The sequence below is a fragment of the Schistocerca serialis genome, chromosome 12 (assembly GCF_023864345.2).
Source record: "Schistocerca serialis cubense isolate TAMUIC-IGC-003099 chromosome 12, iqSchSeri2.2, whole genome shotgun sequence".
NCBI lineage: Eukaryota > Metazoa > Arthropoda > Insecta > Orthoptera > Acrididae > Schistocerca > Schistocerca serialis.
The window spans coordinates 12,842,564-12,862,505 of NC_064649.1; positions in this window are offsets into that span (position 1 = coordinate 12,842,564).

Here is a 19,942-nt window from a genome sequence, read left to right on the forward strand (position 1 = left end):
CCAAGCTAACCTTCAGGTTGGTGACAGCCGTACTTTTTTAAACAGCGAAAGGTAAGTATGGAGACATGAAGTTATAGAAACCCAGCCTGTGGTGTTACTGAATTCCCACCTATTGGGCTCTTGTGTGATGTAACATGGTGCTAAATCTTTTCTGTATGGACACAGGACATCTTTTACAACACAGTATCACATGTCACTGTTTTGTATTTTTTCGTTTACAGTTTATTCTTACTTGAAAAAATCCCAGAACATTAAGATGAACATTGTATCAACAAACACAGGATTAAATGCTTCAGTTGACACAAGAGAATAAAGTGAAAATTTCATTCCACAAAACTTTAACCAACTAGAAGTAACACCCTTCATTAAAAATAGTTATAAAAATTCTAAATAACATAAGCTGGATGGGGGTTGAAGCAATTTGAAACAGAATTCTGAAAAGTTGTTCCAACTTAACAAGTAATGTCATCAATGATGCATGCACCGTGTCACTGACACAGGAAAATTTTCCAGACAGGTTAAAATATGGAAGCATTAAACCACTTTGTAAGAAAGGTGACAAGATGTACTTAAACAATTGTTGTCCTATTTCCTTACTGACGTTTTTTGAAAATATTCAAAAACATAATGTACTCGAGAGTAGTTGCACGCTTATTTAACATATCACAGTTTGGATTCCAGAAAGGTTGCTGGACTGAGAATGCTATTTATACATTTCACTTATCAGATAGTACAAGCCTTTAATAATAATAAATCGCCAGTTGGGAATTGATGGCTTTACACACATTTGGTTCGAATCTTACTTGACAGACAGAATGCGAAAGGTTGTGCTGAATAGTTCAGACAGTGCCAGGAAGGTAGAAAATTTTAGTGGCTGGGGTAAAATCAAAAAAGGAGTCTCACAGCGTTCAACTTTGGGTCCACTCCTATTCCTTATATATGAGGCTATCCATGCTACAGTGGCCTAACCCATAGTACACTGGTTTGTAGGAATGGCCACTGGAAGATATTGACGTTTGCAGAATTGATGTGTAAGGCAGTAATCGTGGTATAAAAAATGTGGTACGATGTCAGGTAATTGGCTATACTTGGAGTTAATTGTAATAGTATTTTTAGACTTTTTTGTGTGGGTTAGGCCACTATTGTTTCGGCACACTTGATCGTAATACACGAATCGTGTAGGATAGGCCGTTATTGCTTTACACACTGTAGTAAAACATTGGACAAGATACACATGAGGCATCAATGTTCATCATCCGTATCATCATTTACAGGGATGGTGTCCAGATGTCTTAGTTAGGCTAATAACCATGGTACAGTGGGGGTACAAATTGCAGCAAGGTCATTAAATCCGTCTTTCTCAATGCACTAATAGCATGTCCATTGGGATATAGTACGTCCAGAGCCTCAGTTACTTTCAACCCTCATTTACCAAAACTGACGTCAGCAAACGGGACATCTGGGTCATTGGAGTACATGTGAAACATGGTATGGAGAGAGGCTGCTCTATACTGAAGCCACTGAATAATGAACCACTGCACCCTGTTATTTTGTGTCGACACTTTACAGTTACGTATGTTTCCCTTCAAATGTACTGTGGACATGAAATCATTCCTTGTTATCGGCATAGCGGTGAAGGGTTGTTTTCGTGTATTGATAATGACATTCATCTAGTGACAGGGTGTGTGTGTGTGTGTGTGTGTGTGTGTGTGTGTGTGTGTGTGTGTGTGAAATTTCCTGTTCTTCGCAATGATACCAAACTCCTGGTCACATGGCAGGTATGAATGCCCACTGAGTAGGAATTTATGGTGGATTACTTCCAGTGTGAAGTCTGCATGCAGAACCATTAACTGACACAGTAAGGGTGTTTTTATATTCTGATTTTGCCTGCCACATTGATTGGAATACATAACAAGTTGTTTTGTTTGGATGTTATGTTTAATGTAATGCACAAGACACGATCCAAATTCTTGCAGTCCTCGGGATGCTTTGTCCTCACTCCATACATACATGGTAGCTTTCTTGGTACATAGGCCGTGTATTCCAAGGCAGTACATCCACAATTGCCACTTGCAGTAACAGATACCCGTCGTAAGTACTGGTGTCGGTAAAGTCCTCATCAAATCAAAGGCAATCACGGGCATGTCATTGTCCTGATGCCTCGCTTCTTCTGCACTGCAATATGCATTCCCGACCACGTGCTCTCGGCCTTTCTTTCATGTAACTCTCTTTGACGTTCCCATTTACTCTTTTCTTCTATTGCGTCAGCTGACTGTTTGATGTTATAGAGGTCACATTTACGGCAGGAATTGCTTACAGGGGGATGAAAGGACAAATTAAATCTTGTATTAAATATCTGACGAAACTTGTAGTACAAGATCGGATCATCATGCTCGGCTTTATATAAATGGTGTAACTTCCCCAGGTCTGGTGACAAATACTTCAGATCCATTGTTTCATTTGCTCGAGCATAATGGCTCTGATATGCTGGCAACCATTTTATGAAGTTTTTTACCACAACTGACTTTGCTATTGATGTTTTGTTTTTAGCAGGGCATGTGTGCATGGGGTCTAGTGCTATACTTTGTGCAAAAGAACCCTTGTAATCCCACTGTCTGATATCTGCAAAATTCCCCCTGCTGGTCTGGGGGTAAGAATAGGCCCGAGGTATCCCTGTCATAAGAGGCGACTAAAAGGAGTTTCACACGTCTTGGCCCTTATGTGATGGTCCCCTGAAGGGTTTGACCTCCATTCTTCCAAATTTTCCCGAAGAGCGAGCCAATTGGGGAAGGGCACCTTATATGGTGCATCGTGTCCATTGTGCATTGAGGTCCTGCCCATTTTCCATCTCTTGGGTGAGGTCAACTTCCTGGGTGCATTTTTCACCATGCACTATGCAGTGTCGCTTTCTGCGTTGATGATGACCATGGACTTATTTGCACCCGATATCCAGCACCGTAGCCAGTCCGTTGTGGTGGGGCCGCCTTGTACCCTGTTGGTTGTAGCTCCTGACCACACAGGGATTGCTCTGTTAATGCCTGTGCCGTAAACTGCCCATGTATGCCAAGGGGTAGATGCCCATCCCCCTAGGGCATCGGGACTTCGGCAATGGCCATCCTGCCAGGTGGCTGGGTGGCACCCTTGGGAATGGCCCCTGGTCAGAGTGGGTGGCATCATGGAGGATGACACACGATGAAGCGTCATAGTCCATCATCTCTTGCTGGTGGTCAAACACCAGCAATCTAAGCGTTCATGAGTTCAATTGAACGCACAGAAGTATGACCCCAAATCGCTCCCCTCCCTGGGCCACACCATGGGAGGAACGTCAGGCTAAGGATGGCAGTGGACCTTATTCGTCCTGGTACTTTGTATGTTCGAGAGCTGTTCGGGAATCTTTCATGATGATGAAACCTCAGTTTTTTCTTGAACATTTACAGGACAAGTTTGGGGAGGTGGAGGGATTGTCCACAATGAGATCTGGATCAGTCTTGATCAAAACAGCATCCTCTGCTCAGTCACGGACGTTACTCAATTGAGACAAGCCGGGGGATGTTTCTATAACCATCATGCCCCCATAAGAGCTGAAATATGGTCCAAGGTATCATATTTCACAGGGACTTCCTTCTGCAGTCTTAAGATGAGCTGCACACCAACAGCAAGGTGTACATTTCATCCGGTGTGTCCACCGGGGTCCGAGGGCTAATCAGGTTGCCACCGATGCCTTCATCTTGGGCTTCAAGGGTGATACATTGCACGAGAACGTCAAGGTGATGGTCTACCGCTGTGATGTAAAGCCCTATATCCCTCCTCCGATGCGGTGCTGGAAGTTCTGGCCATATGTCTTCCCGCTGTACTTCCAGCATCACATGTCGAGATTGCGGGTGCCCATCACATCCCAATACTCCATGTGCCCCGCCTTCTATCTATGTCAACTGTGGAGAGCACCATTCGCCTTGCTCACCAGAGTGCAGGATTGACCAAAAAGAAAGGAAAATCGTGGAGTACAAGACCCTGGACCGACTGACCTACACTAAGGCTTAGAAAATATGAACCCCTGCATCATTTACATATGACATCGTCTTACGCCGCCGCTACAACAGTTGTGGCACCATCAGCTCCACCAACCCCAGTCACCTCTCAGAGCCAGAAGACTACACCTGCCCCCTTGATGGTAGGGGCTATTTCCCTTCCCATTGCTCCCACACACTGCCTACTTCAGGAGCAATACCCCGCCCTCCCCACCATCAGGGACATCCATCCTGACTTATAAGCCAGAGAAGCGTAAGTCTTCTTCGGCTTCTCTCACTAGGAAGGGGTCCCTTGCATCATTCCCTCCCCAGGTTTCTGCTAGTGGGAAAGACGACACTCACCAGTGGCTGAAAAGCTCAAAAGCAGCTGATCGCAGGGCTTCACACTCATCATCAGTCCCGGAGACTGAATCAGTGAAGTCCTCCCAGCCAGGGAAACCCAAGGAGCAGCGAGAGAAACCCAAAAAGAAAACCCCCTAAGACCAAGGAAATTATGGTGGCACCCACACCACCGCTACCTACAAGCTCTGCGTCTGAGGATGGGGTGGCAATTCTGGCATCTGCTGCTGACCTAGATCTCGCCAGACCCTCAGAGACAATGGATATAGACTGCTCGGGCAATAAGTCAGTGGCAGCAGGTGACTCTTCGGCGTAAACTGCCTCATTGAATGTTTCATGCCTTCCCAGTCTCATGATGACATCACCCTCCAGTGGAATTGCGGCGGTTTTTTCCACCTCGTAGCTGAGCTATGGCAACTGTTCAGCCTTACACCCGCTATCTGCATTGCCCTCCAGAAAACCTGGTTCCCGGCAATGTGGACCCCTGCCCTCCGTGGCTGTAAGGGATATTACAGGAACTGTAATGACTATAAACGAGTGTCAGGTGGAGTTTGTGTTTATGTCGTAAACTCAGTCTGTAGTGACACTGTGCCCCTTTGAAGCCGTGGCCGTCAGAATATATATTTTCCTCCAGTTGGTGCAACACCCCTGAGTGTATTAGCTGCACTGATTGATCAACTCCCTAAACCTTTCCTACTTTTGGGAGATTTTAATGCCCATAACCCTTTGTGGGGTGGTACCATGTTTATTGGCCTAGGCAGATATGTCGAAACTTTACTGTCTCAGTTCGATCTCTGCCACTTAAATACTGGGGCTGCCTCATGTTTCATTGTGGCTCGAGGTAGTTACAAGGCCATTGATCTATCAATTTGCAGCACAGGACTCCTCCCATCTGTCCACTGGAGATCACATGACGACCTGTGTGGTAGTGACCACTTCCCCATCTTCCTGTCACTGCCCCGGCATCCGCACGGATGCCTGTCCAGATGGGCTTTAAACAATGCGGACTGGGAAACTTTCACCTCTGCTGTCACTGTTGAATCTCCCCCACACAGTAACATCGATGTGATGGTTGAGCAGGTGACCTCTGAAATCATCAGCCTCTCCAACATTGCTACTGGAACGTGTGGTGTGTCGACGGATGACTTGGGTCATGGAGTCACGTGGCCTACTGGGTCCATGTGAGGGGGGGGGGGGGGGGGGGCGGTTGGAAACCTTAAGTGCTCTCATTATCAAACACCGGAGCAATATAGTCTGGCTAATTTGCACTCCATTTTATGCAAAAGCTAGTTCCTCATGCGTCTCAATGCTTACAACATTTTATCTCCTGACTTGTGTGTCCTGCAGTGACATAATTTGCCAGGTACATTCAGTGGTCCAAGTGGATAGCGTCTGCATAATGTGTTGCAAGTGGAGTTGGCAGTAAAGAGGTATTAATTTAAAAGTCATCCCTGATGCTGAAATTTTACTGTATGAACAGTGAACATGGAGAAAGTGACAAAAATTTTTTCCATTCATCATTTTATGGACAGTGTAAGTCAGAAAAAGTTACACGTAATTTCAAACTTTTATGAAAAGTTTGTTACTAAGTGCTCCAATTCTCTAATACTAGATGAATGTAGCTTGGCTAACTCAATTTGTGTACCTCAAGGTGTGTACACACTGTGATGTATTACTGTGTTACACCTTACCATAAGATTATATACCTCTTAATGAGCAGAGTGATAGCATTTTAAATTCTGTCAGTAATTATATAAAATACTGAAAATCAAATTTCTGTTGCCCCTGGAAGCCATTAGTTAGGCACTCTGCAACTAGGAAGCACGAATGGGTTTAGCTGTTTAGTAATACAGATTCAAAGAGTAAAAGTAACAACTCGTCAAATAGCTGAGGTGCCGAGTCTCCTACAGGCACTTAAAGAAAACAGAATGTCACAAGCTTTTGCACAAATCCTTTCTGAGGGCTGTAAAATACATGTAATACGTGCCCCTGTATGACTACATTGTAGCAACTGATTACATTGTGCACACTGAGTCCAGTTGCAATGTCAGCACAATGCAGTCAGTTCAGACAATTTAACTGTACAAGTGCACATAATGCATATACTTCACAGCTCTCAGGAAGGATTCATCTGAAAACTAGTGACATTATCAGTCTTCGGTCCTCCGAGTCTTTCGCAGTGGCGCGTCTGAAGAAAGTCTCAGTTTGCAATCTTTGTCAATTTATATAAAATACTCGAGCTTTTGACGACTGTCTCCACCGTAGTCGTCAATTGTAAAAGTCACCGACTGCCAGGGCTGTCACGGTTTTGTACTTACGTAGGCACAATTGCAGCCACCGACACGAATCAGAGGAAGGTGAGTCGAGCAGCTGTGGCCCACAGTGGGATCGAATGACCGAGCGAGTTGGAGCGGCACCACATATAGAACTGCTGCTCCCACCTACCTACAAGTGTCTGGCACCCGTCTGTTTCCTTTCAATACCCAGAGCCTGTCCCCGTGCCTTATTAAGTGTGTATGCCTGGCTTCTGTTAAAATTGTTGCCATTTGTTCTAATCTCAGCTGCTGCCTTTATAACGGAATCCCAACATCTCTACGCACGAGCCGAGCCGTACTGTGGGGCAACGACAGCAAGTTAGCACGTGTGCTGCAGAGACGTGGACCGGACCAGTGTTCCCGTCCGTCCCCAACATATGAGTTATGCTGCACCCTGTTAAAGGTGAGATTGCTCTCTGTGTCCAGTGCGTATGGCGTACCTCGCAACTGAGGCAGCATCTATATAGGTGAAACAATTCATGCAGTTGCAGAGCACTGTACTGAGCACGAGCGACTGTGAAAAAGGGAGCTCGACATGTTGGCCATAGCTGAGCATTGCCTTGAAAATGGACACAAAATACAGACTGACAAGGCCACAGCCTTGACTTGTGCAGCAACATATTCAGCTCCCATTATAAAGGAAGTGCATGAGATTTTTTAACAGAGAGCAGGGGTACACACCTAATAAGGTGCGGGGGTGGGCTTTAGATATTGGAAGGCGGCTACGACGAATGCTCGATGCTAGTACCGAGGTGGGAATGGCAGTTTGAAACGTGGCGCCGGTCTCCCTGCTCTGCGCCACTCGACATCACTCGGTCCCGCGGCGGGCTGGAGCTGCCGGCTCACCTTCCGTGTACGAACCTCTTTGGCCCCCTCCGGTTGGAGCCGGAGGCTACGATCGTGCCTACGTAAGTAGAAAATATCGACAGCCCCGGCTGTCGGTGATTTTTACTCCCAGTGGTGACAGTGGACATAGTTGTCGAAAGTTTGAGGAGTATTTTAACCGGTGTGGCTCAAAAACTGGTAAGATTTTATTCGATCTCGGTCTCGTTTGTGTAGCTATCGGTATTCGGCACTTCGACTATTTGATGAGTTTTACCTTTACTGCCCAAGTTAATTGCTACTGTACTTGTCAGGATGGTATAGGAGCTCAGGTGAGTATCCGGGGTGGTTTTCCTACACATAAAATGAGAAATGACAGGATCCGGGGAAAAATGGGTTTTATTCCAAAGAACTATCATAAGGGGTACAATATTCACGAAAACTGACTACGGCTACGGAGTGAATTGCATGTGATACAGAAAGAACATTTCACCCTCAATTGGAATTTTGTGGAGACATCCAGAGGGTAAGGAAGTTGGCAGGCAAGAGAGCTATCCACTGTCGCAGCCGCTACCTCACCGACCCTCTTCTGTACTTCATGTAACGGCACGCGGTCCTCCCACTGGTGTGTTTGTGGCAGACAGTTGGCATCTGTCACTCGGCAATACCGTCGTGGCATCCCTAGCTCAGCGTAATAGCTCGGAAGCCGGCCACAAATACTGTGGAGTAGTTTATACAACTGCTCACCCACTGCCTGAGGCTAAGTTAAAATTATGGAAGTAGAGTACTATTAAATTTTTTACCGTTATTACCCATTACCATGTACACTTATCATTAGAGAAAGTTAGAGTGTTTCACAGGCAAGTGTGACATTGGATCCCCGAATCAATGAAGTGTCCAGCAACATCCTTGTGATGGAGGTGCTGACAGCTGCAGACTGTTAAAGTGTTTGTTGTAGTTGTGTTTCTGAGAATGGTGCTAAAAACTGGTAAGAGTATATGGAATATCAGACAAGCTTTGTGATTGGATTCAGAACTTACTAGCAGATAACATTCAGCATATCATTCACTTCAGAGCAATATTGGCAAATACGAACTTCTAGTATACCTTAAATGAGTGTTTAGGAAGGTTACTGTTAATTTTACATATGTGACATGTGGTGTACAATGTCAGACATGTTAATATGCCTGCTGATGACCTTTTGAACTGCCAGTGGATTGTAGTGAAATGTAGGAAAATCTGCAGAGTATAAAATCTTTGGGACTAGACTGGGTATAATCCCTCAACATAAATAAATGCCATATGTTGTGGTTTTAAGTCCAAAGACGGGTTTGCTGCAACTCACTACACTGCTCACTCCTCTTTAAACCTTTTCACTTCCCAATAACTGCTGCAAGCTACAGTAATTTTAACCTCCTTACTGTAATCAAACTTTGATCACCTCCTCACTCACCGCCCTTCTCTTCTTGCCATTACTTAATTGATGGTTTCTTGATGACTCAGAATGTGTCCTCCTCATACTCGAGTTGTGTCACAAATTTCTTGTCTCCCCAATCCTGTTCGATACCTCCTCAATAGTTACGTGATCTACCAATCTAATCTTCAGCGTTCTTCTACAGCACCACATTTCAGAAGTTTCTATTCTCCTCTTGTCTGAACTGCTTATCATCCACCTTCTACTTCCATACAAGGCTATATTCCAGATGAATACCTCCAGAAAAAGCTCCCTAATAGTTGAAATTTGAGACTCTGAGAATGATAAGGGCCCAAAGCACAAAGTTTTGAGAAAAATAGATGTTTCTGAAAAATCAGATTTGTTGACAAATCACCAACCTCATTAGGCCTGATTTGCTTTTAACCAAGCCTCAACATCCTACATTTCCTTTGAAAAAGTAATGTACCCACTTTATGTTACGAAATATTAATCAAGAGGCACACGCAGGCCTGCCGGGCTGAGTTCAGTGGCGGCCGAGCAGAGCTGCAGTCTGGCCAGCTGGGTGCAAAAAAAATCTCTCTGGCCCATTTGCAAGCAGTTTTTACCTTTGCACATTATTTTCCTACAGTCTTACACAAAAACCACCTCACAGCTGTAATATCCCTAAATCTTCTCCGTTGCTTGTAATCATTAAATCAACATTTATCATTTTTTTTTTTTTTGAATGCATTATGGGAACAGCAGTGATCAATGTCTTGTAAATAATTACTATTAAAAACAGTCTTGATCACGATTTATTTAACAAGGTGACCAGTTTCGACCACTACTGCGGTCATCTTCAGACCATTGAGTAGGAACCCCTTTCTGTTGGAGAATCACAACTCAAGCAGCTGCAGCACCCGTCGGACCATTGTCATTGTGATTCTCCAACAGAAAGGGGTTCCTACTCAATGGTCTGAAGATGACCGCAGTAGTGGTCGAAACCGGTCACCTTGTTAAATAAATCGTGATCAAGACTGTTTTTAATAGTAATTATCAACATTTATCAGTAATGACAAGCCCAGTGCTATTAAATATCCTCTCACTAGAGGCACGAGAAGAAAGTCTACACAGAACTTCTTGTGCCACTTGAGAAAGTCTCTCTAAGTTATTGCTCTCGATTTTCACTACTCCAGAGGGACTGTCCATCTGGATTTCCCATTCCTCTTCCGCCCACAATGGAAAGACTCTCTTTGCACATTTTGAAAGCCTCGATGTTGAGGCTTTATACTCTGCACAACATTTTGCAAATAATGCAACGTACCACCACAGAGGATGTGTTACACCACATAGCTGCTGACAGATTTGGTACACTGTTCACCAGAATTTATATCTTTTCACTAATATACTATCAACCCTTGAGGACGTCAATACTTAACTAGCAAAAATATGTAATATTTTATTTACCTTGAAGAGCAGCACATCTGGAACTTGCTGCAGTATAGACTTCCTCACACACTTATTGAGAGTTGCTTCGGAGGACACACCTGCAATACTAGACAGAATGCTAGCAAATGCACTGGCTTTATTTTCATTTTTCACTTAAGAAATTCTGAATGCGAGCTTTCGGTCCTGAAATTTCTTGTAAATGTTTGACAGTACTGAGGCACACAGTCTTCTTCAAATACGATCTCTTATCCAATTTTTGGAGTTAGAAACATTTAACCAAATATTTAAACATTATTTGTTGAGAAATGCATCACTTTACATATACGAGAATGCTTACAACACCGTCTGCCAAATTCTCAGCACTGTGTTCCTGTACGTGGTACACTGACAGGACAAGCAGCTGCAGCACCCGTCGGACCATTGTCAGCTTCCGTTGCCTCGGTAGCCTCGTGAAATATTTTGAGAAATTGAATTGATTTCTCTGTGACCTGGTAATTCCAGTTTCCAAACAAGTGCATTTTCTCAAATTCACATGAAACTTCAGGTATTTGTTCACGACTGCATAAACATGGATTTTAGCACGACAAACAAAATATTCCAACAAGTCTCTATGTGCTGCTTTACAGTAAGATGCAACCATGAATCTTTCACACAGCCGCTCCTTTCTAAATAAGTTACGACATTTCTCGTTGCTTCCAATTATGTGCAAACATGAATACAATATTCCCACAACCATTTATCCTCGAGGATGTCACATAAAAGAGTGCTACGGAATTGGTTGTTGCGTGGAAAGTGACAATAGTTCAGAAGAGCCTTTTTCACATTTGCCCACTGATCGGTAAAGAACATAACCCTCAACAGAAGGCTCATACATATTCCTAACTTGCTCATCTTACTTTCAGTTTCTTGCTGTATATCTGTAGCACTTTTCTCCATATCAGACAGAAATTCTGCGACAAACGTGGCCTGATTTTTCTATTGCAACTCTTGAGAGATTGAATGTGTAGTAAAAGTAAAATAATCTGATTTAGTGTACGTGTCTGTCCACATCAATTGTACATGCAAACACTCCACATTCCGTATCCTGCTACCTTTGGGGGACCATAGTCACAGGGTATTCCTCTGCAACTTGTTTATGGGTGATGAAGGATGTCTTTTGCACTAGCAGTGTCTGTGCAAGATCCTGAAAGCCTTCTCCTATTACTGTGCACCCTGCAAAAACTACAGATTTATTTGGACTATCTGCAACCTGTGTAAAATTTTACTGTACCATGCTATATCCTGATTTCATCAGACCAATGTAAGTTCTCTATTTCAGTTTCAGGGAAAATTCATTTTTCTCTTTAACACATTTCTGATCCTTTAACTTTGGGTGGACCTTTGCTGTGCATTATGTGTGTGTGAAATCCTATAGGACGTAACTGCTAAGGTCATCAATCCCTAAGCTTACATACTACTTAACCTAAATTATCCTAAGGACAAACACACATACACCCAGGCCCGAGGGAGGACTCGAACCTCCGCCGGGACCAGCCGCACAGTCCATGACTGCAATGCCTTAGACCGCTCAGCTAATCCTGCGCGGCGCTGTGCATTATGTATTTCTGACAACAACAACAACATGCTGAATTGTAAGCATATGGTTGCATTAACTGTCCACACTCGAGCAGATGTTCCAATGGATTCTGGTTCATGTAACAGCCGATTAAGTCTCACTACCTGGGCATACACGTGCAGATTTCTGCTTCAATAGGCCATGCCATGAGCAGAAAGTTCATCAGTTTTCCTGGGGTTTTCATGTGTCAGCAAGTTCTAGTTGCTTCCAGTACGATGACAAAGTGGCCCTCTGACCACATCGAAACTCTTATAAAATTGTAGCGCAAAAGTCCTTGTTTGTGCAAAATGACTCAGGAACATTACATGAACAAGAATATAAAAAACAGGCTGTATGAAGAGCTGGTTGAAACATTTCTGGACAATATTCCAACTGTGGACCAAAGTGTCATAAAAGTGTAGCTACAAAGTTTGAGGTCACATTTCATAAAAGATCTCAGGAACGTGAAGGCTTTAGAAAGAAGCAGAAAAATGGAAGAATGAATTATATGAGTAGCCCAGATGCAAAAGACGCTAAATGTATTTTTTATCAATTTTTAGTTGAGCACACTTCTGTATAGATTTTTTCCTTGCCCACACAATGAAATAGGTTTCATGGTGCAAAACACGCTGTAAATTGTTGAAATTGGCTGTAGAAAATTGTGGTCAGTTTCAAAAAGCTGCTAGCTGCACATTGTCTCCAGCTGCAAAGCCCGCTAATCCGACATTTGCAAAACCCACCAAGGTCAACAGGCACGGCGGTCAATGTCCCATGTCCGGATGCAAAGCATGCCAACTGACATCAGACTTACCAGCCTAGACATTCAAAGTTACCTTTCAGTTTGTTACAAATTGGAAAGATAGCTTTCTTATTCAGAGATAGGCTGGCTGTACAGCAGCAAATGTGTATGCAACAATGAAGCTCTCACTACCGAGGTATTGTCAAAATATATGCTGGTAAGCACAATTCAACTAATCAGCAGAATGTTTGCTGGCGTATTTGCGTTAGTGTTTGAAGGAAATTTCAATGGTTTAAAAGCAGAAAATGGTATAAAAAGTGGGAGTAACTGAAATAGTAGTAACTCTTCAAGAAATTGAAGCCATTGTTGTAGTTGCAAATGACCAGAACAAGACTATGACGGTCCCTCCCAGAGAAGGAAGAGGCATCCTGATCAGTGGAAAAGAAATGTTTCCAAAACAGGATGGTAAGAAGATGAAAAGTATTATGAAAGAAATGTTGTGCAGTGAATACCACACTGACACTAATTCTTAGGACATATGGCGAAGGATTAGTGAAAGTTACTGGTAACTGGCATTTCCAGACTCAAGAAGCCAAAAGAAAAAATTGTGTTCACAAAAATCAAAAACAAGAAGATTTGTATAGTTCATGGAGAGCCCTTCTTTAACTTTGAAGCTGAAGATGGGAAGAGCATCCTGAAGAGAGGAAAACATTTCAGTAAAGGAAATGAGCCAACACCAGACACAGCTTGTCTAAAACTTTCAGAAGCCAAATTTGGAGTTGTCAAAAAGCTTTTGGAACTCCACTTTGGTAAAGACTGGGTGACCAATGACAAACTCATATTCTATACTGAGATGCTAAGCAAGAAGGCACTCCTAGAGTCACTCCTGCCACTGTGAACCATCTGAAGAAGCCGGAAGTGATTTTGAGTTGATGGGCAGTATTGAGTTTGATGTCACAAAAGCAATTTTCAGTTAATTTAATTTTTCTAGAATTTTTTTTTTTTTCAGTGTTTTAACTAAGATGCAACTTCCTGCCAATTTATTTTCTAAAATTTTCTCAATGTTTTACTAGGCTGCAATTTGGAGCTTATTTTATTTTCTACAGTATCTTGTGAGGTCAGAAATGTGACAGTGTAATATTTTTTAAAAGACCTAATATTGAATATTCATATTTGTTCTCTTTTTGGCATTAAGTAAGTAAGTTTTTCTTGACAAAATAATACCACCTTCGTATTATTATAAGCCAATTTTATAGAATTTTCAAACTTCTCTTTGAAATAAAACAAATTCCGTTTATATTCGCAATAATTAAATTCCACCTTCCTGTCATTCCTAACATATCACCAAGTAGTGGATTTTGTTTTGTATTTGGATCGACACATCTGCAAAACCTGCGAACTGCATGAATCGGGTGCAAAAACCAGTAAGTTAATATTTAACTTAAGATTTTAAAGTATAATAAAACATAATCACAGGTGTCAGCTATTAATTTGTTTTTTACTCAATTTTTGGAAAGAAATGAAGTCTTAATTTTAATAGTTCAGATGGGACGAGTTTTTCATGATTATCTCAATTTCTCTTATCATGCGGTTAGCAGCTTTTGCATCTGGGCTACTCATATAAATAAACAAAGTTACTTGTACCACGTTCATTGCTGTACCGAGTGAGGTGGCGCACTGGACTCGCATTCGGGAGGACAATGGTTCTATCCCGCGTCTAGCCATCTTGATTTAGGTTTCCCGTGATTTCCCTAAATTGCTTCAGGCAAATGCCAGGATGTTTATTTTGAAAGGGCATGGCCGATTTCCTTCACCTTCCTTTCCTAGTCCGATGAGACCGAAGACCTCGCTGTCTGCTCTCCTCCCCCCAAACTAACCAACCATTATTGTATTGCCCCTTACATTGCTACTTCCATTATTTTACATTACAAGCTATTTTCCTTTCCAAAGGATCAAGAACACACTATTCCTAGCATATCAAATCTTCACAATTCTCAAAGGAAGACAGATGATTCAGAAAGCATATCCTCTTGTACGTAGCCAGTCACTCTTGCCTTGTCTGTTTCTCTTCTGCACCGAGCCCTCTCGATACCTGGGCTCGGCCGGGTACCCGAACAAGCCACGGGCCTCAATGGCACATTGCGGCTCACACACACACACTGTTGTCGGTACAGCTGAGCTTGACCGCCTGCAGTGCAGGCAACACAAAAAAATGGTCAGCTGCAGGCGGGCTCTGGCGGGTAAATGTGGCGTGATGCACTGCTGATTCTGTGGCTTGGGGTTCAGATAAAACTACTGGTACACCTCTGATTATGAAGTATTACTACTATGTACATGGTGTAGACACTAAACTATGTTGCCATCCGTAGATAACAGTTGAGTAGTGAAGAGCAACAAAATTATGCTTTGTGCTGTAGGCCATATGGAAATGAACAGCAGAGAAATGGGCGAGACAGCTTTTCATGAATGTTCGTATATACGGTGTGGGCCCACATCCATAAGTAAAGCTGGTTCAGCATAAGAACAGCAGATATCAGGGGCATGCATGTATGCTGAAATCTCAAAATTGATGACAGTGTGCTGTAGGTCGTCGTGGTTCTCAGTGCCTCAATTATGTTCAGTGTTAACAAATTTCTCTTCCTCAGAAGCTCTTTCTTGCTATTGCCCATCCACATTTTATATCCTCTCTACTTCTGCCATTTCCAGTTATTTTACTGTCCAAATAGTAAAAATGTACTACTTTTAATGTGTGATTTCCTACTCTTAATTCCCTTTGCATCATCTGATTTTATGTGACTACTTTCCATTACCCTTATTTTACTTTCGTTGATGCTCATCTTCTAATCTCGTTTCAAGACACTGTCCATTCCATTCAACTGACCTTCAAAGTTCTTTGTCATCTCTGATGGAACTGCAATATCATTGGCACACTTCAAAGTTTTTACTTCTTCTCCATGAACCGTAACTGCCTTTCCAAATTTCTTCCTCACAGCTTGTTCAGTCCGCTGACTGAAAAACAGTGGGGATAGGCTATAACCCTGTCTCACTCCCTTCTCAACTATGCTTCCCTTTAAAGTCTTTTGACCGTTATAACTGTAGTGTGTCTTTTGTACAACCACCTGGGTTTTATCTTTGTTATCTTCAGAATTTAAAAGAAGGCATTTGAGTCAATATTGTCAACAACTTTCTGTAAATCTAAAAAAGGCTATAAACTTACGGTCTGCATTGCAGTGTAGTTCCTACATTTTTCTGGAAGTCAATCTGATTTAATTTTCTGAGGTCAGTTTCTATCAGTCTTTCCATTCTTTTGTAAATAATTTGGCAGTGTTTTGCAACCATGATATGTTCAACTGATTGTTCAGTAATATTCACACAAGTAAATACAAGTCTTCTTTGGAATTGGATTCATTACATTCTTCTTGAATGTCCGATGATATTTGGCTATCTTTCACCTTGCACAATATTCTTGCTGTGACTGGTCCTCCCAAAGATATCAACAATGCAGTGGAAAAGTCATCTACTCCAGAAGCCTTGTCTCGACTTAGGTATTACTTTCCTCAACTCTTCTCGCAGTATGGCATCACCTGTTGTCTTCTAGTTTGTTTCCTTCATATTCACCTATATATTCTTTTCACTTTGCTCATTTGTTTGTCTTACAGAGATCATGAGAAAACTGAACTGGCAGATTCTTTAAGATAGATACGAACTATCCCATAAATCACCTTTAAGTGAAGACTCTGTGAAAATACTACAGTCCCTTATGTATTGTTCCACAACAGATTGTGTAGACAAATGTAGACAGATTACAGCTCACACAAAGGCTCTCAGGTAATCTTTCTTCTTACACTCCATACTTTAGCGAAAAGGGCAGAAGGCCTCATGGGAAATACACTCCTTACTATCTCACTCCAATTGTGCCACAAGCTAGCACACACAGGACTGAGTCTGCAGAATGAAATAATGGGACACAGAAATGATTGCTCTGTTCCTCCACTGGAACTGGGCACAACTATGTAACATATATTAGGATTACATACAATTATTGAACTATATGAAATAAAAGCGTCATAACTTCTGAATAGTTTGCATTGCGATGTTCAAACTGCACAGTTGGCTGTGACACATGGTGGGAATTAGTGTGCATATGCACACCAGCCATCTTGTTGATGGCCATTTGCATCTGAAAATGTCACGGTACAGTGTGCCTGAGCATATAGCACTTGTGAAGGCTCACTGTGCATGGAACAACAGCCCAACCGAGTTCAAGCTGAAGACAACCAGTCCAAGTGTGGTAACAATCAAGAATTTGATTCCCACATTGAGGGAATGGGTATTTTTCATGATGACAGTGTTGGTCATCCAAAAGGATGAAAATGCCTGAAAACTTTGAGAGGACATGCACTATGTTACAAACTGACCCCAGGAAATTGATCACATGAGCTGCACAAGAGGTGGGAATCAACTGCGAGACATCGTGACAAATTGTTGAAGACCGGCATCTCTTCCCATACAATATTCAAACCCATCCACCTTTAAGCTGCAGGGCCGTAGTACAGCAGTTGTGTTTCACCAACACTACCGTCCACCGAATTGACAAACAGGACTTTGATGTGAATATAGTTTGGTTTACTGATGAAGTCCAGTCTCATTTGGATGGGTCCCTCAATACGCAAAATTGGAAAATTTGGGGGGACTGGGAAGTTTCATTTCACAATTGAGTAGTCTCTTCACCCTCAACGGGTGACTCTTTGATGTTCAGTGTCCAGTCACGGAATAATTGGTGCGAATTCCTCGACGGCACGGTGATTACCAAATGGTATGTGAAGGTTTTGGAATATGATTTTGTCCCCATTATTGAAAGTGTCCACGATTTCGACAAAATGTGGTGCATGCAAGATGGACCTCAATGCCATCAAAGCAGGAGAGTGATGTCCTGGAGGAGCACTTCGGGGACCACATGCTGCTTCGGGGTACCCAGAGGCCACTGGCACGAGCCCCAATGGGCTGCCATATTCTTCGGATCTGAACTCGCACGACTCCTTTTTGTGGGGTATATTAAAGACAAAGTGCACAGCGTTAACCCCAAAACCATTGCTCAGCTGCAAACAGCCATTCAGGAGGCCATCGACAGCATCAATGTTCCGACACTTCGGCGAGTTGTGCAGAATTTTGCTATTTGTCTGCACCACATCATTGCCAATGATGGCAAGTATATCGAACATGTCATAACCTAAATCCGAATATCTGTAGTGATGTTTACATGTTGAGTAGAGTGTGTACATTCTGTAGTTTGTAACCAATTTACATTTTTTTTCACCCAGTAAGATTAACTTTCATAGCTGAAGCGAGTAAAAAAAAAAAAAACCAACATTACTTCTATCCTCACACATACCACTGTTCACTGTTCGCGTGCACCTGGATTTGGTGTACATAACAAAGCAAAACTAAATACTAGCCTAAAAGTGTCCATGTAATTTAAAATAATACTCATCAATGTTCAAGTGATTACAGAGGGGCTGTGTGTATTTGGCTTAGAGAGGGCAGACTCCAAACCGCAAATAAGTTAAATAAGTTGTAGTGAATGATGGACTTTGGGTGCTTGCAGTTTGACATGAGGACACTGTTTATTGCACACAAGCCCATCGACAGTGCACTAACTATTTGTAACCTACAAACACACTCATGGTGGTCTACGTAACTTGGAGAAATACATCGGTACATAGTTTGTGACCAGACTGGGCCTATGCAGTATCGTGTCAACAGAACACTATCGTGCACTCATAAGACAAGAGGAAGTGGACAAAGTGACCGTGGGTAAATTTGCTCTAAGCTCAATCACACATGACAGAAAGAATACAATTAAATACTCACTACAGTGGCAAGGGAAATGGCATACTATCCGTGAAAGTACCATTACACAATAATACCATTAAATAAATGAGACACAAATGGAACAGGCAGATAAAAGGACAAGCAACATATGAATTTACTATATAATAATTATAATCTGAGTAAGGCAGTACGATTAAACACTCTCGCTACTATGGAGAAGGAAATGACTGGTAATCGTTGGAAGGACAGTCTTGTGCAGGTGCACACGTGCACCCTTCAATAATACGCGTGGCAAGAGTGGTAACGTCCAGCAAGATGTAAACATTGATACAAGGGATTCCACAAGGTGGAAGCTGTAACCTGCAAAAATGAAGCTGCTCGGTGGTGCATATGGACTGATAGCAAAACTTGGGTCTGTTTCAAGAATACATGAAGCTCTCTGCCACTAGCTATCAATAAGGCTTGCAGATGCCAGCAATCTCAGTTTGGCCAAAGCATGTGGTACTGACTCAGAGGTATTGTCTTTACCATCCAGAGCACTGTTATGGCAGGCCATCAGACTTTCTTTCTTCTAATATAGAATGCATTGGAATTAACACTCAGAAAAACATTATCTCATTTAAACGGAGATGCAGGTCACTCGGTGTCTCCGTGGCAAGTGCTGGTACAGGAGCACTATCGGCTGCTTGCCTTTCTGGGAAAAATTCTGAACTACTGCAAGGAAATGCATGGCAGAGAGAGCGTCCAACTCTCGGGTCCACTTTCACTCGTGGTCCTATCCGACACTGCTGTCTACGTCTGTCGAAGTGGACTGGTGGCAGGCACGTACCCACTCTAGTGCGCGAATCACAGCCTTATAACTGGTACATTTGGAAGTACCCACTGCTATGCTATTTGGCACAGACTTCAATGCGAGATGCCTTTAATAGGTTCCACAACGAAACATTGTCTCAAAATTTGGTAGAAAATCCGAAGAAATTCTGGTCATACGTAAAGTACACAAGCGGCAAGACGCAGTCAATACCTTCGCTGCGCAGTGCCGATGGTACTGTTACCGACGACTGTTATTGAACGCAGTTTTCCGAAATTCCTTCACCAGGGAAGACGAATGGAATATACCAGAATTTGAAACACGAACAGCTGCTAGCATGAGTTTCTTAGAAGTAGATACCTTAGGGGTTGCGAAGCAACTCAAATCGCTTGATACGGGCAAGTCTTCAGGTCCAGATTGTGTACTGATTAGGTTCCTTTCAGATTACGCTGATCCAATAGCTCCCTACTTAGCAATCATATACAACCGCTCGCTCACTGATCGATCTGTACCTACAGATTGGAAAATTGCACAGGTCGCACCAGTGTTTAAGAAGGGTAGTAGGAGTAATCCATCAAACTACAGACCTATATCATTGA